At 45.3% G+C, this 25713-nt stretch overlaps 1 protein-coding gene across 3 annotated transcripts in view; it reads left to right on the top strand.

Moving 5' to 3' along the window:
• The window catches only part of LOC137374457 (V-set and transmembrane domain-containing protein 5-like), a 114892-nt gene that overhangs the window by 43668 nt on the left and 45511 nt on the right, over positions 1–25713 (top strand). The gene's annotated exons all lie outside the window — the stretch shown is intronic.

The following is a 25713-nucleotide window of genomic DNA, read 5'->3' as shown; positions in this document are numbered from 1 at the left end:
CCCTGCACAGAGCCACACATGAGTGAGGTGAGCGCTCTTAATGAAAAGAACTCACTTAACAAAAAGACTGCTAGCAGAAACAGCAGATCTGCCAATCAACAGTATTAAAAATAAACAATAGTCCTGCCAAGTTTGTCAGCTGAAATATGCCTCTTGCTTCCAACAACTCCTGCATTCAACAACCCTCTATTTTGGTCCCCGACAGAAATCTACACTACCCTATGACGCAACTGGCTCGTCCCCATTACTAAATGTAAATGACTTCTTAAAGTATGGATGCAAATAAAATCATATTGGGGTGAATTTTAATTCCCTCCACCTGGTAGAAATAAGGCAGAGGGGCAGTTAAAATGGAGCGGGGACTTACACCTTCTTATCACATGCCAATCTAGTTGACTGCAATTTTAAATTCATCTGTCGCCTCATGTTCACCTGCAATGTTCTCCTGCAGGAAAGAAGAGAGTGTGTTAGTGACAGCCTTGTGATCGGTTTTGAGTATGTGTCTATCATGGTCGAATAATGCAGATAGCCTGCAAAATGTGAGGTGTGGGGGGAATGAGGGCTGCAAAAGTGATGAGAAAAGGAGGTACAGAGTGAGAGAGTAGGAGAAGAAGGAGGTTAAGTGCGGTGCAGTGATTATGGGAGAGTGAAGGGAATTGGGGAGGGGAGTCTTGTGAGTAGTGAGGCTGCTGTTGTGAGGGGAAATTGTTTACTCTGAGACATAGGGTTCTGGTAAGATCGTTAACCAATTTTCAACATTGCAGACATGTCCTGGCATCTGATTTACTGGCATTACCCTCTCAGCCACCTCTTCTCACTGGTGACAGAAGCTTTGCCTCAAGAGATTTCTGCACCCACCCACCACCCCTGCAAAGGGGAGGGGGGTAGGAAGGATCTCCCTCTTCCTGTACACCACCTGGATCAGGGCCTCCAAAGCAGCATTGGCAAACCTAGGAACTCAATCTATAGGCCCCGTAGACATTTGCGACTTCACAAATGCTCCCTCCCGTCTGCAGCCAGAGTGCACCTCCCCTTTAAGAGGTGCAGGCTGCCTTTAAGTGACATCAGAGAAGCCTGATTTTTCACTCCACCCCCACCCACCTCCAAACAGACATCCAATAAGCAGCATGGATAGTGCTGCTGGTGGGATTTCTGCTTAAAGATGAGGCTATTGCTGCTGAACCAGAGAGAATATCTAGTACAGACATATGACATTTGTAACAGCAATTAGTAGTTGGTTTGTCCTGTAGAACATGCTGTTGCAGGCAGAATATTAGGTTATAGCACCTGACCAAGCAGTATTAACTGCTTTTATTTGTTTAATTCTTTTGTATTAACAAGCTGAGAGATGTCAATGGTAGAAATCAATTCTATTGTAGATATGAAATACCTCCTTTCAGGTGTAGCATGACCCAATACAAATTCATGGTCTCTCTATGCTGCATCTGTAATTTGCCTTAACCCAATTTCAAAAGATGACATCCTTCCTGTGCCTGTGTTATTTTGTTTTCTACTTCCCAAAATGGCTATCCTTGGTGAGACTGATGATTTAGTGCCTATTTGTGTTGAATGATAAGTTGTTTTATGATGTGGGCATGTGCATACTAACAATTATGTTGAGACTGTTCAAACCCATTCCGCTTAGACCCTTAGATCTAGCAGACAGAAGAATTTTTTTGACCCATCAGTCTGGACAAGATCAAACCTAAGGTCAAAGGTGCTAGGACAGAAGCTAAACCTGTTTTCCTTTTTAAAATGAATTCAAATGGTACAGACCAACGTTAGGCTCTTATTCCAGCTTAGTTCTGATCTCCTGCTTCACATCCCAGATTAGCACAAGGTCAATGTTGTTTTGAAGTATGATTAAGTAGTTCTTGACCAAAAATTTTGATTCAAATGTGGATTTATTATAAACTGGACATAGTGATCAAAATTGTACTTCCATGGTTACTCTTGGTAATTTAGGAACTTAGGAACAGGAATAGGCCATTTAGCCCCTTGAACCTGTTCCACCATTCAAGGAGATCATTGCTGATCTGTGACCGAATTCCATTTACCCACCTTTTCCCCAAATCCCTTAATACCTTTGGTTAACAAACAAAATATCAGTCTCACATTTAAAATTTATAATTGATATAGCATCAATTACCATTTTTAGAAGAGAGTTCCAAACTTCTACTATCCTTTGTGTGTAGAATTATTTCCTAATTTCACTCCTCAAAAGTCTGGCTCTAATTTTTAGACTATGCCCCCTAGTCCTAGACTCCCCAACCAGCAGAAATAGATTTCTCTATCTACCCTACTTGTTCCCCTTAATATCTTGAAAACTTCGATCAAATCAACCCTTGACATTCCAAATTCCAGGGCATACAACCCTAGTTTGAGTAATCTCTCCATGTAAGTTAACTCTTGAAGTCCAGGTATCATTCTGCTAAATCTACGCTGCACTCACTCCAAGGTCACTATATCCTTCCTAAGTTGTGGTACCCAAAACAGCTCGCAGTATTCTAGATGTGGTCTAATCAGGGCTTTGTATAGGTGAAGCATGAATTCTGCTCTCTTGTATTCTAGTCCTCTAGATATAAAGGCCAGCATTCCATTAGCCTTTTTGGTTACCTGTCCATGACATTCTAATGACCTATGTATCTGCCCAAATCTCTTTAGACCTCTACAGCTTCTAGTTTTTCACCATCTAGAAAGTACCATTTTATACTTTTTAGGTCCACAGTGGAAGGTCTCACATTTGCCTCCGTTGAAATTGCTAGAGCTTTTCCCATTCACTTCATTTTAAGCATTCATGTATATGGCTTACAATGGTGCTTATTTTATGCCATCAACAAACTTGGCTAAGTGGCTTCCTATCCATTCATCGTTAATAAATATGGAGAGTTGTTGAGGCTCTAACACAGATCCTTGTGGGACACCACTAGACACATAGAGTATCTGCCCATTATTCCCAATGTCTGTATCCTGCCACTCAGTCAATTTCCTAACTAGGTCAATAATTTGTCTTTAATTCCATGAGCTTCAACCTTAGCAAACAGTTTCTTATAAAGAGCTTTATCCAAACTAATTCCTATTGCCTGTTTGAATGCAGTTTCATTTTGCATCATACAGTTCAGCACTGCTAAATTTATATGTATGTGTTACGTTACCTGTGTTTTTAGTTTGGCTTCAGCTTGAAATTCCTGAAATTAGAACTGTGTGATATGGCCTTACAAAATGCAAGAGAAAAGTAAAAATCAGCTTCAAAACATCACGTAAGGCACCAGGAAATCTGCTCTTGCACCACACTCTGGTATTTCCTCCCTGAACCCCTCTGTCTCTCCACCTCCTCGCCTTCTTTAAGCTCCTCCTTAAAACGAATCTCTTTACCTAAGCTCTTAGTCATCTCTCCTGATATGCCCTTTTTTAGCTTGGCATCCATATCTGTTCGATTACACCTCTGTGACGTGCCTTGGGACATTTTTTCTATGTTAAATATACTCTATATGCATCTAAATCACATGATACTTGAACTGTTGCAATATTTAGTAGTGTTACAGTAATAATATTTATTTCTACTGCTTTGAGGTTTTCAATTGGGTTAAATGTTTATGAACATTTGCTTTGGTCTTCCTAACCTTTTGCTATCGTAGCAGCTTCTAGCCAATCCAAATACTTCTTTCAATTGCTGCCTACTAACCACCTAGCTACTGTTGTGTTGTCAAGGGAACAGCATAAAAAAACAAATAGCTGTTGTCGTGGGAATGTCAGAAAACAACCAGCTGTAGTGTTAATGCAAATGCCATTTTTTGATATTTGATTGTAATTAGAATGCACGAAAACAGTTTATTTTACTAACTGAAGAAAGCTAAAATGTAAACAGGAAATTGTTCATTGGTTAAAAAATATGCTGTAACACTGATGGAGTGAAGTCAGGTGTGAAAAGCATTGGGAAGAATGCCATTGGATGTACTTGCCAGTTGACTCCTTATGTGTGTTGAATAGAAATGTTTACTTTTGCGAGAAAGACAAATGAGCAGTGTTCCTGCAGAACATTCCTACATTGACAAACTATTGAATAATCAGTAATAAAGCTTGGTTTAAATTGGTGGCAGAATACTGCGAATGCTGGAAAACTGAAATAAAAAGAGAAAATGCTGGAAATACTGAGCAGGTCTGGTAGCATCTCCGGAGAGAGAAACAGAGTTAACATTTCACGTTGATGACCTTTCATCATGAGGTCAGAGGATGAGGATGAAGATTTTGACAATCACCTTTCATCATGACCTTTGACACTAGCTCTGTTTCTAGCTCCACAGTTGCTGCCTGACCTGCTAAGTATTTTTAGCATTTTTTGGAAGCTTAAAATGGTGTTTGCCAGAAAATATTTTGAGGGTGGCCCATATTGGTCATGGACAATTTTCAAGAATCTAGGCAACTGTCTAAAATTGGTGTTAGGCCTCTTGCCTATGCTAATGATGAGCAAAATGCCGATGTTAAGTCGGCTTTGGGAAATTGGACAATCTTTGAGCAGAACAGGCACGCTCAGGTTTTGCTGGGTGCTGCCACTAGCAAAATGGAAAGTAAAAGATTGTTTTTTTAACTTAACTGTGGAATCAGGAGGAGCAGGAATGTTCTTCCTGGCTCCAAAGTACACCTGCCGGCTGCTGCCTGCAACAATTGGCTAACCACCTGTTGTTTTCCCCACTCCCAGGACTTACCTAAGGCTGCTACCAGTGAGGCAAGCAGCTCAAAATTCAATCCTTCTGAAATGACGGCTGCCTGTGGAGGCGCAGCAGGCACTGGCAGCTCACCCAGAGTATTTAGATGAGTCCCGAGGCTGGCACAGAGCTGGCCTCGGGACTCTCAGTTCAGCTGTGTGCTGCCCAAAACCAGCCCAGACAAATTTCTATCTTTCTGTCTCATCATTGTATTTCTAATGTCATTTGGATAAACCTTTTATTTTCACATCTACTTACTTGCTACATCGTACTAACAATTCTTTCTGTCAGTACAATGTTTTTGTAAATATCTTTTACCAATTAGTAGATTCCTTGATATGTAAATATATCCTGTGCTGCTACTTTAATCTTCATAGTATTATAGAATGAAACAGCATAGAACGAGACCATTCAGCCCATTGTGCCTGTGCCAGCATATAATATTCATCATTTACCTCCATGTTCTTCTACAAGTTGTGCACATTCTTCCAGATTATTTGAAGACACGGTTGACCTTGTCTGTTACACATTGCTACATATTCTGAATGTCTCTCCCTTATCCCACTGAAAAAGTGCCTTTGTTATTCCATTACTGTGTTTACAGCACTTGCAGGGCCTCATTGTTACACTGACATTTTCTCTATTGACATTCATACTCATACAATTGCATATTCAACAGCTAAAATATTGAATTTTCAGACACTTATAATGGCTAGTTCTTTCAGAACTGTGGGTGTATCCACACCAGATGGCTTACAATGGTTCAAGAAGGCGACTCACCACCTTCTCAGGGGCAGATAGTGATGGGCAACAAATGAGACATCCAGTGTAAATGTGTTGCTTTCCCTTACATTGATATTCATGAATTGTCCTGATGAGTGCAAGATGAAAAGCTTCGACAAAATATCTGTATTTTCATCAATACTCAAGTTCTTTACTCTCAAAATTAATCCTATAAATCTCACATTTAAAAGCTGCACATTCCCACAATTTGGATAGTGTTTTATTAAAACTGACGAAAGAAAAACTTTTCTTCTGCTGTTAGCTAAAGAATGTTATGTTTCTAAGGATCACCCTGCCTGCCCAGCTTTCACTGAGCAGTTAAAATGATCCCTGTCACTTACGCACACTAAAGCTGCTGCCTTCCTGTGGGTTATGGTCTTAACCTGCTCCGCTGAACAAGCCAGAGGGACACCCGCCCAAAGGCCTCCATGCCCCATAAGGAATCTTTGGATCTCCTCCTGCCCTGGGCTCTGCACTACATTCCACCCTCCCCCCTGCACACCGCCCCTCCCCACCACTGCTGACAGCAAGAGTCTCATGACTTACCTGAGAGTTGGCATTCGCTCCGTCGGGTATCTGGTCATGGCCTCATGCCGTCCAACATCCCACTCCAGCCTACCAACCACCGACTGCTTTCTGCCAGGTTTGGTAGGAGTTTGACAGGGCATATGCAGAGGAAGCCCAGGAGTTAAAATTTCTCAGGCCTCACACTATGGAGGCCCGAACAGTTTGCCATCCACCTCGACCCCACTCACGCAACCCCTGGCCACAGTTAAAATCATCCTTCTAATGTTTTGAATTTTGATTGACATGACAAGTAATATTATCCTGTAAGACCCAAAATGTGGAATAAAAGATTATTTGTGGAAACAATCAAAACATTCATGGGTTAAAATGAATGCTATCTTGTTAGAAAAAGCTCCAGTAATTCATTTTCTGTTATTATAGAAGCCCTTTTCTTTTCGCCACACAATTCAGTTAAAACCACAGAAAGAGAGTCTGCAATATTAACATTCATGTTTATATGCACTGAATCTCAGCTCTCCTGAAGTGTGCTATTCCTAATTAACAGTACCATTGTGCTGTAAAATCCTATCCACCTGGAACAAACTTCTCAGAATTAATTTCAGAAGGGCCATTCATGATTGCCTTCAGTAAATGTTTAAGCTTTTAGAACTTAACCTGAGACCAGACCCATCTTCAGGTCTCCGCTGGATTTTTATATATATGAGACCTAGTTAAAACAAATAAAAGAATCATGGAATCTAAGAGCAATTATATCAGAGGAGAAATTGGGCTGTGTAGCACCCGTTTTATTAGGCGATATGCAATGTCCTAATGCTTGAAAAGTGGTCCAAGATGCGCCTGCATGCTTCTGACAAGAAGTGTGCGGGACACTATTTTGGTAGAGATGTTTGTGCCCGTATGCACCTAACAACCCCAGGCAACATGCATAGCAGGCAAATTATGATGCCAATCAGTGTGAAATGCTGATTTGATGCCAGCACAGCCGATTTTGAATGCCATGCTCCAGCCTACGTCCTGTCTCAACATGCACAACTGAACATGTGGTAAATGAAGGACCCCTAGAACCACCGCCACCAGCACTACCTAAAGAGATCATGAACTACTCACAGTTTAGTTACTAGATTATTTCTTCTGGGTATTGGTTTTTTTGGAGTTTTCCTAGACTTGATTGAAGTTTGATTAATCTATAGGTCGTGATTTGGCTGGTGCTGAAGTACATTTTTTCTGACTTAAAAGCCTGTGTTGAATAAAGTTGCTTCCAGACATGGGTGGCCTGATAAGGCTTCCTCTGGGAACAGAACATGACTGGGAGTATGAAGCGAGGCCATGCAGAGTAGGACAAGCTGCTAGAAGAGGGAATAGGAGAAGAGGCAGAAGGGCTTTCAGCAGGAGGCTATATCCACTGAGAACCTTTAGGGAGCAATTCTGTTACCTTAACTTCAGCAGGAGATGTCTTGGCTTCAATAAAGAGGTTGTGCTTGAAATCTGCCAACTGCTGCAGCCACAACTCAAAGGAGGGCAAGGACCGCATTGTCTGCAGCTATCAAAATGACAATGGCTCTTAATTTTTATGCATCTGGCTCCTTCCAGGCTGCCGATGGAGATAAAAGCAGCATCTCAGAGTGAAAGAGGTCACTGACGCTTTCAATTTACAGAGTGACAGCTTTATCTCATTCCCCCCAGACTGAGACAAGCAGGCAAAGCAAGCATGAGATTTTGCATGGATTGCAGGCTTTCCCATGGTGCAGGCTACCAAAAATTGCACACAAATTGCTTTGTGTGCACCTTATATAAACTGAGCCATTTTCATGAACCGTAAGTGATTCCACTCCATGAATGTGCAGTTCACTACAACCAAAGCACATGCTGATGGATGCCCATTATCCTGGCAGTAGTTATGACTCCTTCATTCTGCGGCAGTCCACTGTACTAGCTGCATTTGAGCCAACATGGCAAGTTGGCTACTGAGCAACAAGGTTTATCCACTCATGACATGGCTCATGACTCTGGTCCTGACTCCTTGCACATGTGCACCGCTGGCCTACAATGAGAGTCACAAGGAACATTATAAAGCATACAATCAGTACCCTTAAGCAACACTTCCCCTCTCTGGACCACTCTGGAGGAGCCCTGCATTGCTCAGTTGAGTGGATATCAATATTTTTGATAGTGTGGTGTCGTGGTAATGTCACTGGACTAGTAATCCAGAGCCCAACGAATGCTCTGGGGACATGGGTTCGAATCCCAGCAAGGCAGATGGTGAAATTTGAATTCAATTAATAAATCTAGAATTAAAAAACTAGTCCAATGAAGACCATGAAACCATTGCCGATTGTTCTAAAAACCCATCTGGTTCACTATGTCCTTTAGGGAAGGAAATCTGCCTTCCTTACCTGATCTGGCCTACATGTGACTCCAGACCCACAGCAATGTGGTTGACTCTTAAAAAAATGCCCTCTGAAATGACCTAGCAAGCCACTCAGTTTAAGGGCAAATTAGGGATGGGCAATAAATGCTGGCCTAGCCAGCGATGCCCACACCTCACAAAAAGAATGAAAAAAAATGCTGCACAGCTGCACCATTTTGAGGGAACAGCCCTTATCACTGCCTGAAAAGCTGAGGAGAAAGAGCATGAAAAAGAGAAGGAAAAGGAACAGTAAAAGGAGGAGGAAGTGGACAGGGTAGATGCAGGAAGGATGTTCCCAATGGTGGGGGAGTCCAGAACCAGGGGTCATAGTCTAAGGATATGGGGTAAACCTTTCAGGACTGAGATGAGGAGAAATTTCTTTACCCAGAGAGTGGTGAGCTTGTGGAATTCGCTACCACAGAAAGCAGCTGAGGCCAAAACATTGTATGCTTTCAAGAAGGAGTTAGATATAGCTATATAGCTCTTGGGTCTAAAGGGATCACAGGATATGGGGCGAAAGCGGGAACAGGCTACTGAGTTGGATGATCAGCCATGATCATAATGAATGGTGGAGCAGGCTCGAAGGGCCGAATGGCCTATTTTCTATGTTTCCTATGGACAAATAGTGGAGGAACTGGAAGAGGAAGGGTAGCTAAAATATAGACAGTCCCTTTTTGCCTGGGCTCCATGTGATCAAATAATTCATGAAGGATACCAGTAACTTCAACTACACCTCTCCATTCATCAACTGTCCCACATTCCTTACCTTTCCACTATCACTGAACATCACATTGTTCGCATTTGATAAACACAAAAATAAAAACCACCAGAAAATGTACATTACAATACAATTTTAAGAACTCAATGATGACGTACTGCATATGAAAATAAACTGATCAATCTTGTGTATTTCCTTAGTGCCTGTCTTCCATGTGCCTTTGCCTATCCTGTTGCTTTTTTGAGGTGTTTCCCCAGTGGCTGCAATATGGCTGGTGGAAGGTGCTGTTATGTCTTTTGGTTCCCATAAGTTAGAAATGATCACACTTTGAGCTTAAAAATACAGGAGCTGTTAATTTGTTTCATTCAGCTTCCATGCTGCCGAGTAAGGACTGCTTGTAGACTGTGTCACATGACTCTCCAGTGCAGCTGTGAATGTGGCTCCAGAACACTTACACATAACAATTAGTTCTTAGCTAATTAGTTCCTAGCTCTTTACAAATAATATAACAATATATAGCATCCCTCTTTTTAAAAAAGAAACAATGGGCTGAATTTTAGTAGCACGCTGCAAAATGCAGCGGCACCCTTTGTAGTCAGCAGCCCACCCTTGCGAAGCACACACCGCAGAGCTCCCGCGATATTTCGCACAGGAGCTCATTTAAATGCGGAATGGCCGCCCCAGATGATGTAATGCAGCAGCCGCTCCGTCCCCGGCAAGGGCATCTGGCGCCACCGCGCAGGCGTCATTTTTAAAGGGCATCTGGCTCTTCAATGTCATTTCAATAATTAAAGGTGTCCCTTCACCAGAACCTGCCGAACACTTTTATTTCAACTTAGATTCCCCTCTTCCACACCACCCCACCCAGCGCGAGTCCTCATGTATTTCACTGACATATCCCCCCCCCAAAAAGGCACCTTTTTATTTTGTGAACTTTCCCCCTAAGTTCAGAACCTTTGACCCTTGACCCCTTCCCATCATCCCCACAACCAATTGCAATAGTGCTCCTCTCTCCCTCACCGCCTCGTCCACCCTGAAATTTTCATTCCTCCGCCCTCCCCACCAGTGTCATGCCTTAGAACTCCGTACGACGTTCCAAAGGTGTGGGAGCTCGAGCCGGCATCTAATTTTCATATTAAAATGAAGGCGATGAGATGTCCGCACTGAGGCTTTGCCACCGCCAGTAAAATATGGCGGACCTTCTCGGCATTGGCGGTCGTGGCGGGCCTCTCCCGGAAGAATTTTCCGGGTCCCCCCACTACGACCCCTGACGTCGGAGGGCTCATAAAATTCAGCCCAATACCTCTATATCAATATAACTGTTCCAATCATTAACATTTATTTCTGAAGTAAAGATTAGCAATCAACTTTTAGAAATAAAGTGAACCCTTTTAGAGTCTTTTATAGCATGTTTTCTGGGGTGTAAAGTTGTTCCTGGTGGGGGTCCTCCTTGGGCCTCAAATTGCCCACGAAGGAGACACCCCCCCACAAGCCCGCAGGGAGGGTGCCTTATTTTACAAGGCATCCTCCCTGTGCATCGGAGGCTCTCCCTGCCACTGATAAGATCCCAGAGGCAGTGGGAAGAGGCCCTTAATAGGCGACTTAAGAGTCTCAATTGGCCTTTGGGTGGGAATATCGCTGAGTGACAGGGAGACAACAGGTCCTCCACCCTGCCACCCATCACAATTCTCTGTGCCCACCCTGCCTCCAACCAGGCCTCAGGAGATCCGTAAAATCCCATCCAATATTTTCGATGTCTTTGTCTTTGCCTATCCGATACACAGCTGATCTGGCTATAAGTTTACACTTCTCCATTCCCATGTGGCCTTCATGTAGCTTCTGGAGAAGTTCTTACTTCATTGTTTTGGGCATGATTATTCTGTATCCGGCCAGCAGAACACCATCTTCTAGTGAGATGACATCTCTGATAGACCAGTACTACCGTATTGTTGGCTGTGTATGCTGTATCTTATCAGGTCATCCCTGGATCACTTGCTGACAAAGCATCTGTAACTTCTTGTCTTTCCTGGCCTCATCTCTAATTTGACTCAGTTTCGGTGGTGTTACATTCACTAGGTGATGTATCTTTATACCTCGATCCTCTATCTCATGTTTCTCCTGTGGTGACAACCAAGATAGGGTATCTGCCAGCACCATTTCTCTTCCTGGTTTATATTTCAGAGTTAAGTCATAACTCTGAAGCCTCAAGAGTAACCTCTGCAGTCTTGCTGGTGCTCTACATAGATTTTTCTTGTAGATCTGCTCCAGTGGACAATGATCATTCTCCACTGTGAGCTTTCACCCATAGAGATATGTGTGGAACTTCTCACATCCATACACGACTGCTCTCTTCGATGTTTGCGTATCTGGTCTCAGCTGACGTTAGAACTTTGGATGTAAATGCTTTCCCTTTTGTAGCAGGCCTTTTGTAGAAGCATCTACTGGCAGAATGATAAGTTTCTCTCCGTTTTAGTATGATAGACTTATCCACTTGCATGCTACCTTTTTGAGTTTGTTGAAACTCCTGTCATGTGACTCTGACCACTGGTACTCTACATCTTCTTTCATTAATTCCCACAGGTTCGCTGTGTGTTTCAATATATGCAGTATGAAGGAGCTCATGGGCTGGATTTTATGAGGCCGCCACCATGCTGTAAAAGATGGCGGCCCGCTCCTGCGGCATTCACTTTGCGGCGCCGCCATAATCTAAAATGCAGCGGCTCATTAACATACCTGGAGTGGACCGCCCCACCCTCCCCACCTCCCGATGACATGGAGGGGGCGGGTGAGCCATCCCCGGCAACGGCGGCCAGTGCTACTACGCAGGCGCAGCACCATTTTTAAAGGGCTTGGAGCCCTAAATGATAGTTTGAATTTTTAAAGAGGCAGTGCATTTATAAATATTAAAAATAATTTTAAAAATCTTTCCAGTCCATGTCCCACCCCCAATGGCCTGACATGTCATTGCTGCCCTCTATCCCCCAAAAAGTACTTGCCTTCAGTACCTGACCTTCCCCTCCCCCCCAAAAGTTCAGAACCTTTGTCCTTTACCCCTTCCCATCACCCACTTGGCCAATCAGGTAAGTTTGACTCTGCTCCCCCATCCTACACTGAGAAAATTACCTCCTCCCCTCTCCCCACATGTGTCACACCTCATTTCACCAGACAGGGATTTGAAGGCACGGCAGTGCCGGCCACCAGGATGAAAATCGCAAATCAGGATGCGACGGGAACTTCATTAATGCAGGTAAGTTAATTTATTTTAAAATGTAAATCCTGGTCCCGTAGCTGAGCGGCAAGGGGCCACCACGAGGCTTCTCCACCTCCTTTGAGATCAGGACAGGCCCTGCCGGCGTCGGTGTCGGTGGCGAGCCTTATCTGGAACAATCTTTATACCCACCCCCGCCACCATTCCCAACAGTGAAGGTTCCATAAAATTCAGCCCCATGTATTGGATCAATCCAAGCAACTCTCTCTTGTCTCTTGGGCTTCCATCCGAGAGATAGCTGAGATTCTTTCAGGGCTCAGCTTGATTCCATCAGCTGTGCACACCATTCCGAAGAACGGGAATTCTGTTACTTTCACAATGCATTTGTCTGTGTTTAGCTTGATCCCAGTGTTATGATGAGGTGAGGAGGGTTCGAATGGTTTCCCTCTTTTCCCTCTCCTTGTTTGGCTACAACAGGTTTACTTCCTTTTTGTAAAGGATATACTTGTCAATTCAATGAGTGTTTAACTGTTTATGCGCTGAGATCAGTTGGACAGGTTTTCTTGAATTTAGCAAAGAAAGAGGTTAGCTTCATTATACTTAAACCGATCTAAGTAAACAATAAAATTCACTTCAACTTTCATACACCCACACACAGACACACACACACACGCGCACATACAGATACACACACACTCGAAGTTCACACATGCACACAAATAGATTACAGAGTGAGGGAAGGATAGATTGATCAAGTTAGAGTCCAAAGAAAGAAAAAGGGTAGACAGTCTGTGGAGGTTGGTGATTCAACTGGCTTCAGGCTGAACTCGGTGCTCAAGCGATTTTCCTTCGGTGGTCCCGATTCTTTTGATTTGAAATGTAAATGGCTGATTTGGTGGTTCTCATGGAAACAGTCGTATGGCTGATTTCCTTCGAGGAGACTCTGTCTGCAGCAGGAGTGTCCCCAGGTGGTCACGGTTAGCAAACAGGGTTCAAAATTTGCAAGGTGGACTGGAGAAAAAGCGAGGAAGGAGGAACCCCACTTGGGTCTTCTCTCATCAGCGACTAGCTGCTTGAATCCTTACTGCAGAAAAAACAGAAGCTTAAGCACACAAAGGGCAGGCCTGTCACATGACTGTCACCCAATCATTCAAGTATGGTTGATACTAATGTATTCCTGCTTGCAACTTAATTAATCCATGTCTAGGATTTCCCTTCTCACAGCTAGGGCCCCATTGCTCAAGTGATTATATGTTGAGTGGTTTGTCTCCATGAGTTGAATACCTCAGGTGATTGCCTTGATGCCTTGCTAATCGGAACAGGAGATGAAGTTCACTCAGATTCCCCAGGCCATTGTCATTGATGGGTCTTTGTAGACATGGTGTCTCTATCGCAGTGGATTGAAATGTGGAAGGTACAGTGATGTACTTGGGTAACCATCTTTAGTTATGAGCATCATATCACCTTTAGTCTCTTCTTTAAAAATACAATTCAGGTTTCCAGCCGGTGAATTAAAAATCATAATTTGACATAAAGCGTGTTTTTGTGACATCAGCTTTTCTGGTTCTCTCCATGGCTTCATGCAGGTGGTAGTCATGATCTTTTCCGTGTACACCATATATCTAGATATCATCAGCTATGCCGACTGCTCCTTTACATCCTAGGTATGTCATGTCTACTTTGCTGGAACACACCCTACCTCATTTTAAGGCCAAAAGGTAGATAAAGAAATTTGTACCGTCTAAAGGATGTGTGGAATGTCAGCAACAGCTAAGATGCCTTGTCAAGCTTCACGTTCCAGTAACCGTATCTGGCATCAAGCTTGCTGAAAACTTTTGCCCCTGCCAGTGCTGGTGTGATTTCTTCCAGTGTTGGAACAGGGTAGTGATTCCCCTTTATTGCTTGATTAAGATCTTTGGGATCTAGGCAAATTCGTAGCTGTCCATTTGGCATCTCTCTCATCATGATGGAATTTACCCAATCTGTAGGCTCTGTGACTCTGGCGATCATCTTCTTTTATTCCATTTCTTGGAGCTCTCTTTCAAGCTTTCCCTTTAGTTCTACTGGTACTTTACATGGGCGATGAATCACTGGTTTCATTGCTGGGTCAATAGTGATGTGATACTCAAAATCTTCAAAGCATCCAACTGTCTCATCAAAACACTCTGGGTACATTTGTACCAGATCTTCTTTGCTTCTGATCAGAGGGCACTTTTCAGTGGGTGTACTGTTTTCAACCCTTAGTGTCACCTCCTTCACCTCATGGTTTACTGAGATAATCTGCAGCTCTTTGCAACTACTCAACCCCAGGATAGCAGGACCATCTGTTTCAGTGACGTAGAACAGACAGTTAACATCTTTTCCTTTGTGTGTTCCTCTGATTTGGGTTGTTCCTCGCTGTCGAATCTCAGGTCCCCTGTATGCTGTTAGCATGATGTTGTTTGGTTTCAGAGCACATTTCTTTGGGTAACCATTTTCTTCCAAATTTTCAAAAAAGATCTTCTGGTATAGTCAGAGCGGGATGATGTTACTCTGTGCTCCAGTATCAATCTTCACCTTCAGATTTATCATTGTGGGCTTATTTTTCACCCTCTTCCTGATCTGAATGGTCATGTGAAATTATTTTCTCTGGAACTGTCACATCCAGACATTTCATGCAGTTGTATGGTTCTTATGTTTATTGTGTTCTCAAACTCATCGTCATCTTCCAGGGTACGGATGTTTTGATTTCTTTTCCTACTCATTCGCTCTGTCTCTGGTAACGCATCTACCACCTTCTTCCTTTGTTCTGCATATCTTTTCCCAGTAATTGGCCTTTCCACAAGCTCTGTAGGTTGATTCATTTGCAGGACATTTTCTTCTGTGTGTCAATTCATGTGGTCGCCCACAGCTCCTGTACGTCTTTCTCTCTGTCTGGTGTGCATTCCTTTGTTGCAGTTCCACTGCTTCAACCCTGCTGCCTTTCTCATGGCTTAGCTGAAGGCTAGCTTTTGGGTAGTCAATATCTCCATCTGTCTGCTTATGGCTTCATGTGCTCTGGCAGTGTCTGTAGTCTGCAATACTGTGAGCTTGTCCATTCCAATTAGAGCTTTTTGTACTTCAGGGTGTACAGAACACCAAACTAGCTGATCTATCAGCCTTTCATCTGTATCTTTAAATTTACATTTTTTGGCTGCATTTTTCAATCTTGTCACAGAATTGGCAATGAGTTCACCTAATTCCTGTCTGAGGCCTTGAAACTCATATCGGTAGATCTGATGATTTGATTTTGACTGGAGATGGGTGCTGAATTTTTCAAAAATATGTCTGGACTTCTGCGGTCCTCTTCACTCAGCTCCCAGCTTTTTAATAAATGTAATCCTTTATCTCCTGCCTACAGGAGGATATAGCTGACCCTCTCGTCTTTGATAATGCCTTTTAGAAAATTACTGAATGTCAATCTGCACATTTGTTTAAATTTCTCAAAAGTCTCTATCAGCTTCCGAATTCATTATGGGCTATAGCTGTGCATTCATTGTTGTGCCGGAGCTCATTTTATTTTTGTACAATTCACTCAGTTTCTTGTTCTCGCTCTCTGGCACTAAGTTGGGTCGATTTGTTCAATCTAAGCCAGCGGTAAATTTGTTTAAAATGTTTTAGGCTTATTCAAGACACCTGTGGCTGCCATATTATGACTTCTGGTTGTCTTCTGATTCCTGTGAGTTAGAAATAATCGCACTTTAAACTTAAAAGAACTGGAGCTCTTTGTTTACTTCATTCAGCTTCCATGCTGCCTGGTAAGGACTGCTTGTAGACTGGTGTAGTGTTACATGTCACATGACTCTCCAATGCAGCCATGAATATGGCTCCCTGGAACACTTACACTTACAATTAGTTCCTAACTAATTAGTTCCTAGCTATTTACAGATAATATAAAAATATGTAACAAGTGCCTTTCAATTGAGAAAACTGCAGGTGACCTTGGATCATGGCCTCATGCAGCTCTGGGCCTGAGCTACAGCAGTCTAAGCTGGATGGCTGACAGCAACAGCAAGGATACTGGTAAATGGCAAGGGAGGGAGCAGGAATGCTGACACCTTGAGAGACAATAGGAGTTTGAGAACCATGGAACCACTGCACTCCCCAGCAGCAGCATCTCAGCAATCCTAGAGTGAGGGACTCCTGTGATGCCCTGGGAGCCCCTTTGAATGGTAATCTCCAGAGCCTGATGGTAGTAATCTGTACTTCCATTCCTTTAATGGAAGTTGTTTGTGCTGCTATGGAAACTGTGTCATTGGCCGTCACCCACTCCATCATGTTGGGTTCCACAGGTGTGCTCATGGAGGTGATCAACCATTCCACATTGGAAAGGATGGGCTCCAAGCCATGTGCAAAGCCCTGTGCCAAGTTGGTCCTGAATTCCTCCATCACCTTGACAACGTGTGCAAGCTTTCTGGCAGTGCACCAAGCATTTGGTTATGTATACCCTTCTTCTGAAGTCTGGCCCATCAAAGTGCTCGTCTGACTCCTCAGTACCAGACCTAGTGTGCAATCTCACTCTCTAGCAAGCTGGTACATGTGCTATCCTTTCTTCCAGCCCTGACTCTTGCACCCTTGTGCCTGGTGTCTCACCATGTGCAGATCGCTCCACTATCCTAGCCTTAAAATACGCATTGGGCGGAGTTTTGTCAGTAGTGGCACTGGAAGCAGGTGCCATCAACGCATGTTACGTGTGTGGCCAGCCGATGGTGATCACGCGGCAGCCGGCCAAGTAACTTAACCAAGGTGTGGGGCCCGTCCTGTTGCAGGACATGGGCCGGCTCTGAGGTGGTGATCGTGGCATTAGATGACCAGAAAGCAGGCACTGGCGCCATCTTTAAAGCACTACCAGTTCTGCTTGTATTATTGCCATTCGCTGAACCTGGAGTGCTGCTGGACCCCTCTGCTGTTGTTATAACTCCTGGACCCCGCTCCACCACTGCTGTAGATGCTGTTATAACTCCTGGACCCCGCTCCACCACTGCTGTAGATGCTGTTATAACTCCTGGACCCCGCTCCACCACTGCTGTTGCTGCTGTTATAAATCCTGGACCCCGCTCCACCACCGCTGCTGCTGCAATAACGCCTGGACCCTACTCCATCATTGCTGCTGCCTCTGTTATAACTCCTGGACCCCACTCCACAATTGCTGCTGCAGCTGTTATAACTCCTGGACCCCACTCCACCACTGCTGCTGCTGTTATACTTTTACACCTCACTCCACCGCTGCTGCTGCTATAGAAGCATAGAAAAGTAGATATTTGGAGCAGGAGTAGGCCATTCGGCCCTTCGAGCCTGCTTCGCCATTCATTATGATCATGGCTGATCATCCAACTCAGTAGCCTGTTCCCGCTTTCGCCCCATACCCTTTGATCCCTTTAGACCCAAGAGCTATATCTAACTCCTTCTTGAAAACATACAATATTTTGGCCTCAACTGCTTTCTGTGGGAGCAAATTCCACAGGCTCACCACTCTCTGGGTGAGGTAATTTCTCCTAATCTCAGTCCTGAAAGGTTTACCCCATATCCTCAGACTATGACCCCTGGTTCTGGACTCCCCCACCATTGGGAACTTCCTTCCTGCATCTACCCTGTCAAGTCCTGTTAGAATTTTATAGGCTTCTATGAGATCCCCCCTCACTCTTCTGAACTCCAGCGAATATAATCCTAACCGACTCAATCTCTCCTCATACGTCAGTCCTGCCATCCCAGAAATCAGTCTGGTAAACCTTCGCTGCACTCCCTCTACAGCAAGAACATCCTTCGTCAGATAAGGTGACCAAAACTGCACACAATATTCCAGGTGTGGCCTCACCAAGGCCCTGTATAATTGCAGCAAGACATCCCTGCTTCTGTACTCAAATCCTCTCGCTATGAAGGCCAACATACCATTTGCCTTTTTTACCACCTGTTGCACCTGCTTGCTTACCTTCAGCGACTGGTGTATGAGAACACCCAGGTCTCGCTGCATATTCCCCTCTCTCAGTTTATAGCCATTCAGATAATAATCTGCCTTCTTGTTTTTGCTACCAAAGTGGATAACTTCACATTTATCCACATTATACTGCATCTGCCATACATTAGCCCACTCACTCAACTTGTCCAAATCACCCTGAAGCCCCTCCGCATCCACCTCACAACTCACCCTCCCACCCAGTTTTGTGTCATCTGCAAATTTGGAGATTATACATTTAGTTCCCTCATCTAAATCATTAAGGTATATTGTGAATAGCTGGGACCGATCCCTGCGGTACCCCACTAGTCACTGCCTGCCATTCAGAAAAAGACCCATTTATCCCAGCTCTTTGTTTCCTGTCTGTCAACCAATTTTCGGTCCATCGCAATACACTATCCCCAATCCCATGCGCTTTAATTTTACATGCTAATCTCTTATGTGGGACTTTGTCGAAAGCCTTCTGAAAGTCCAAATAAACCACATCCATTGACTCCCCCTCATCAACTTTACTAGTTACATCCTCAAAGAATTCAAGTAGATTTGTCAAGCATGATTTCCCTCTCATAAATCCATGCTGACTCTGCCCGATTCTACCACTGTTCTCTAAGTGCTCTGCTATAAAATCTTTGAAAATGGACTCTAGAATTTTCCCCACTACTGACGTCAGGCTGACTGGTCTGTAATTCCCTGCTTTCTCTCTACCTCCCTTTTTAAATAGTGGGGTTACATTAGCTACCCTCCAATCTGTAGGAACTGTTCCAGAGTCTATAGAATCTTGGAAGATGACCACCAATGCATCCACTATTTCTAGGGCCACTTCCTTAAGTACTCTGGGATGCATACCATCAGGCCCTGAGGATTTATCGGCCTTCAATCCCATCAATTTCCCCAACACCATTTCACTACTAATACTGATTTCCTTCAGTTCCTCTCTCTCAGTAAGCCCTGTCCTCCCCAACATTTCTGGTATGATATTTATGTTCTCCTTTGTGAAGACAGAACCAAAGTATGCATTTAGTTGGTCAGCCATTTCTTTATTCCCCATAATAAATTCCCCCATTTCTGACTGTAAGGGACCTACATTTGTCTTCACCAATCTTTTTCTCTTCACATACCTAGAGAAACTTTTACAGTCAGTTTTTATGTTCCTCGCAAGCTTGCTCTCGTACTCTATTTTCCCCTTCTTAATCAATCTCTTGGTCCTCCTTTGCTGAATTCTAAACTGCTCCCAATCCTCAGGTCTGTTGTTTCTCCTGGCAAATTTATATGCATCTTCCTTTGATCTAATGCTATCTCTAATTTCCCTTGTAAGCCACGGTTTGGCTACCTTTCCCATTTTACTTTTGCGCCAGACAAGGATAAACAATTGTTGCAGTTCATCCATGTGCTCTTTAAAAGTTTACCATTGCCTATCCACTGTTATCCCTCTAAGTAACGTTTCCCAATCCATCATGGCCAACTCGTGCCTCAAACCTTCGTAGTTTCCTTTACTAAGAATCAAGACGGACCACCTGGCATCGACCTAGGCACCGGAAACGACAACGGCAAACCCAGCCCTGTCGACTCTGCAAAGTCCTCCTTATTAACATCTGGGGGCTTGTGCCAAAGTTGGGAGAGCTGTTCCACAGACTAGTGAAGCAACAGCCTGACATAGTCATACTCACGGAATCATACCTTACAGATAATGTCCCAGACACTGCCATCACCATCCCCGGGTATGTCCTGTCCCACCGGCAGGACAGACCCACCAGAGGTGGTGGCACAGTGGTATACAGTAGGGAGGGAGTTGCCCTGGGAGTTCTCAACATTGACTCTGGACCCCATGAAGTCTCATGGCATCAGATCAAACATGGACAAGGAAACCTCCTGCTGATTACCACCTACCGCCCTCCCTCAGCTGATGAATTAGTACTCCTCCATGTTGAACAGCACTTGGAGGAAGCACTGAGGGTGGCAAGGGCACAAAATGTACTCTGGGTGGGAGACTTCAATGTTCATCACCAAGAGTGGCTCGGTAGCACCACTACTGACCGAGCTGGCCGAGTGCTAAAGGACATATCTGCTAGACTGGGTATGCGGCAAGTGGTGGGGGAACCAAGAGGGGAAAACATACTTGACCTCGCCCTCACCAATCTGCCTGCCGCAGATACATCTGTCCATGATCGTATTGGTAGGAGTGACCACCACACAGTCGTTGTGGAGACGAAGTCCTGCCTTCCATCCTGTTGTGTGGCAATACCATCGTGCTAAGTGGGATAGATTTCGAACAGATCTAGTAATGCAAAACTGGGCATCCATGAGGCACTGTGGGCCATCAGCAGCAGCAGAATTGTACGCAACCACAATTTGTAACCTCATGGCCTGGCATATCCCCCACTCTACCATTACTATCAAGCCAGGACACCAACCCTGGTTCAATGAAGAGTGCAGGAGGGCATGCCAGGAGCAGCACCAGGCATACCTCAAAATGAGGTGTCAACCTGGTGAAGCTACAACACAGGACTAGCTGTGTGCCAAACTGCGCAAGCAGTATGCGATAGACAGAGCTAAGCGATCCCATAACCAACGGATCAGATCTTAGATCTGCAGTCCTGCTCCATCCAGTTGTGAACAGTGGTGGACAATTAAACAATTAACTGGAGGAGGTGGCTCCACAAATATCCCCATCCTCAATGATGGGGGAGCACAGCACATCAGTGCGAATGATAAGGCTGAAGCATTTGCAACAATCTTCAGCCAGAAGTGCCAGGTTAATGATCCATCTCGGCCTCCTCCTGAAGTCCCCAGCAGCACAGATGCCGGACTTCAGCCAATTCGATTCACTCCGCGTGATATCAAGAAACGACTGAAGGCACTGGATACTGCAAAAGCTATGGGCCCTGACAATATTCTGGCAATAGTACTGAAGATCTGTGCTCCAGAACTTGCCGTGCCCCCAGCCAAGCTGTTCCAGTACAGCTACAACACTGGCATCTACCCTGCAATGTGGAAAATTGTCCAGTTATGTCCTGTACACAAAAAGCAGGACAAGTCCAACCTGGCCAATTACTGCCCTATCAGCCTACTCTCAATCATTAGTAAAGTGATGCAAGGTGTCATCAACACTGCCATCAAGCAGCACTTGCTTAGCAATAACCAGCTCAGTGATGCTCGGTTTGGGTTCCGCCAGGGCCACTCAGCTCCTGACCTCATTATAGCCTTGGCTCAAACATGGACAAAAGAGCTGAACTCAAGAGGTGAGGTGAGAGTGACTGCCCTTGACATCAAGGCAGTATTTGACCGAGTATGGCATCAAGGAGCCCCAGCAAAACTGAGGTCAATGGGAATCAGGAGGAAAACCCTCCGCTGGCTGGAGTCATACCTAACACAAAAGAAGATGGTTGTGGTTGTTGGAGGTCAATCATCTGAGCTCCAGGACATCACTGCAGGAGTTTCTCAGGGTAGTGTCCTAAGCCCAACCATCTTCAGCTGCTTCATCAATGGCCTTCCTTCAATCATAAGGTCAGAAGTGGGGATGTTCGCTGATGATTGCACAATGTTCAGCACCATTTGTGACTCCTCAGATACTGAAGCAGTCTGCGTAGAAATGCAGCAAGACCTGGACAATATACAGGCTTGGGCTGATAAATGGCAAGTATCATTTGCGCCACACAAGTGCCCGGCAATGACCATCTCCAACACGAGAGAATCTAACCATCTTCCCTTGTCATTCAATGGTATTACCATCGCTGAATCCCCCACTATCAACATCCTAGGGGCTACCATTGACCAGAAACTGAACCGGAGTAGCCATATAAATACCGTGGCTACAAGAGCAGGTCAGAGGCTCGAAATCCTGAGGCGAGTAACTCACCTCCTGACTCCCCAAAGCCTGTCCACCATCTACAAGGCACAAGTCAGGAGTGTTATGGAATACTGTCCACTTGCCTGGACGGACGCAGCTCCAACAACACTCAAGAAGCTCGACACCATCCAGGACAAAGCAGCCCGCTTGATTGGCATCCCATTTACAAACATTCACTCCCTCCACCACCGATGCACAGTGGCAGCAGTATGTACCATCTACAAGATGCACTGCAGCAATGCACCAAGGCTCCTTAGACAGCATCTTCCAAACCCGCGACCTCTACCAACTAGAAGGACAAGGGCAGCAAATGGTTGGAAACACCACCACTTGCAAGTTCCCCTCCAAGTCACACACCATCCTGACTTGGAACTATATCGCCATTCCTTCACTGTCGCTGGGTCAAAATCCTGGAACTCCCTTCCTAACAGCACTGTGGGTATACCTACCCCAAATGGACTGCAGCGGTTCAAGAAGGCAGCTCACCACCACCTTCTCAAGGGCAATTAGGAATGGGCAATAAATGCTGGCCTAGCCAGCGACGCCCACATCCCATGAACGAATAAAAAAAAGGAGCCTTGTCACAGAATCAACTACATCACTATCCAACTTGATGAAGAACTCTATCATATTATGATCGCTCGTCCCCAAGGGGTCTCGCACAACTAGATTGTCCATTATTCCTCTGTCATTACACAATACCCAGTCTAGGATGGCCTGTTCTCTAGTTGGTTCCTCAACATATTGGTCCAGAAACCATCCCGTAAACACTCCAAGAATTCCTCCTCTGCGGTATTGTGACTAATTTGATTTGCCCAATCTATATGCAGATGAAATTCACCCATAATTACAGATGTTCCTTCATCGCATGCATCCCTAATTTCCTGTTTAATGCCATTCCCAACATCACCACTACAGTTTGGGCGTCTATATACAACCCCCAGTAAAGTTTTTTGGCCCTTCGTGTTTCTGAGCTCTACCCATACAGATTCCACATCGTCAGAGCTAATATCTTTCCTCACGATTGCATTCATTTCCTCCTTACCCAGCAATGCAACTCCACCGCCTTTTGCCTGTCCTTCCTAAATACTGAATAACCCTGAATATTCATTTCCCATCGCTGGTCACCTTGTAGCCATGTCTCCGTAATCCCGACTATATCATACCTGTTTACATCTATTTGCACGATTAATTAATCCACTTTATTGCGAATGCTCCGCGCGTTAAGGCACAAAGCCTTAAGGCTTGTCTTTTTAACATTACTTGTCCTCTTCCCACTATTTTTAACTGTGGTTCTGTTTGATTCTGGCCCTTGATTTCTCTACCTATGACTTTTCTTATTCCCTTACTGCCTTTTGTTCTTGTCTTTGATCCCCCCTCCTCTGACTCCTTGCAAAGCTTCCCATCCCCCTGCCATTTTAGTTTATAACTCCTGTAACTCCTGGACCCCACTCCACCACTGCTGCTGCTGCTGTTATAACTCCTGGACCCCACTCCGCCACTGCTGCTGCTGCTGTTATAACTCCTGGACCCCACTCCACCACTGCTGCTGCTGCTGTTATAACTCCTGGACCCCACTCCACCACTGCTGCTGCTGCTGTTATAACTCCTGGACCTCACTCCACCACTGCTGCTGCTGCTGTTATAACTCCTGGACCCCACTCCACCACTGCTGCTGCTGCTGTTATAACTCCTGGACCCCACTCCACCACTGCTGCTGCTGCTGTTATAACTCCTGGACCCCACTCCACCACTGCTGCTGTTGCTGTTATAACTCCTGGACCCCACTCCACCACTGCTGCTGCTGCTGTTATAACTCCTGGACCCCACTCCACCACTGCTGCTGCTGCTGTTATAACTCCTGGACCTCACTCCACCACTGCTACTGTTGTAATAACTCCTGGACCCCAGTTCACCACTGCTGCTGCTGCTGTTATAACTCCTGGACCTCACTCCACCACTGCTACTGTTGTAATAACTCCTGGACCCCAGTTCACCACTGCTGCTGCTGCTGTTATAACTCCTGGACCCCACTCCACCACTGCTGCTGTTGCTGTTATAACTCCTGGACCCCACTCCACCACTGCTGCTGCTGCTGTTATAACTCCTGGACCCCACTCCACCACTGCTGCTGCTGCTGTTATAACTCCTGGACCCCACTCCACCACTGCTGCTGCTGCTGTTATAACTCCTGGACCTCACTCCACCACTGCTACTGTTGTAATAACTCCTGGACCCCAGTTCACCACTGCTGCTGCTGCTGTTATGACACCTGGACCCCACTCCATCACTGCTGCTGCTGCTGCTATAACTCCTGGACCCCACTCCACCACTGCTGCTGCAGCTGTTATCATTCCTGGACCCCACTCCACCACTGCTGCAGCTGTTATAAGTCCTGGACCCCACTCCATCACTGCTACTGCTGCTGTTATAACTCCTGACCCCACTCCACCACTGCTGCAGCTGTTGTAAGTCCTGGACCCCACTCCATCACTGCTACTGCTGCTGTTATAACTCCTGGATCCCGCTCCACCACTGCTGCAGCTGTTATCATTCCTGGACCCCACTCCACCACTGCTGCAGCTGTTATAAGTCCTGGACCCCACTCCATCACTGCTACTGCTGCTGTTATAACTCCTGACCCCACTCCACCACTGCTGCAGCTGTTGTAAGTCCTGGACCCCACTCCATCACTGCTGCTGCTGCTGTTATAACTCCTGACCCCACTCCATCACTGCTGCTGCTGCTGTTGTAACTCCTGGACCCCACTCCATCACTGCTGCTGTTGTAACACCTGAACTCCACTCCATCACTGCTGCTGCTGCTGTTTTAACTCCTGGACCCCACTCCATCACTGCTGCTGTTGTAACTCCTGGACCCCACTCCATCACTGCTGCTGTTGTAACACCTGGACTCCACTCCATCACGGCTGCTGCTGCTGTTTTAACTCCTGACCCCACTCCATCACTGTTGCTGTTGCTGTAATAACTCCTGGACCTCACTCCATCACTGCTGCTGTTGCTGTTATAACTCCTGGACCCCACTCCATCACTGCTGCTGCTGCTGTTATAACTCCTGGACCCCACTACACCACTGCTGTTATAACTCCTGGACATCGTTCCACTAATGCTGCTGCCGCTGTTATAACTCCTGGACCCAGCTGCACCACTGCTGCTTCTGCTGCTGCTATAACTCCTTGGCCCCACTAACCTTGACAACCTGTGCTTTCGTTAAACTTGTTCCTGCACTGCATCCAATTTCTTGAAGTAATGCTCCTGCCAGTAAGCTCTGCTGTTACTTGTTCCCACAGCATCCTGAGCATATGTCCAGAGAGCCTCCAGCTCCCCTACAGATACAGGATACCTCTCCTTTCCAGCTTTTCCACAATGACTCCAGTGTATTGTTTGAAAACTTTGGTGTTCACTCTCTTGCATTTTCAGCCATTGCCCAATGTATCACAGCCCAGTCTGACTTTTGAAAAAACTCCCACCACTTGTTGCAGCGTCAGTGCAGCACCTGTTTATGAGCTGCAGGTTCCCTTTGAG

The sequence above is a fragment of the Heterodontus francisci genome, chromosome 10 (assembly GCF_036365525.1).
Source record: "Heterodontus francisci isolate sHetFra1 chromosome 10, sHetFra1.hap1, whole genome shotgun sequence".
Taxonomy (NCBI): domain Eukaryota; kingdom Metazoa; phylum Chordata; class Chondrichthyes; order Heterodontiformes; family Heterodontidae; genus Heterodontus; species Heterodontus francisci.
Note: the sequence above shows the minus strand (reverse complement) of the source record. Positions and strands in the feature narration are given on the sequence as shown.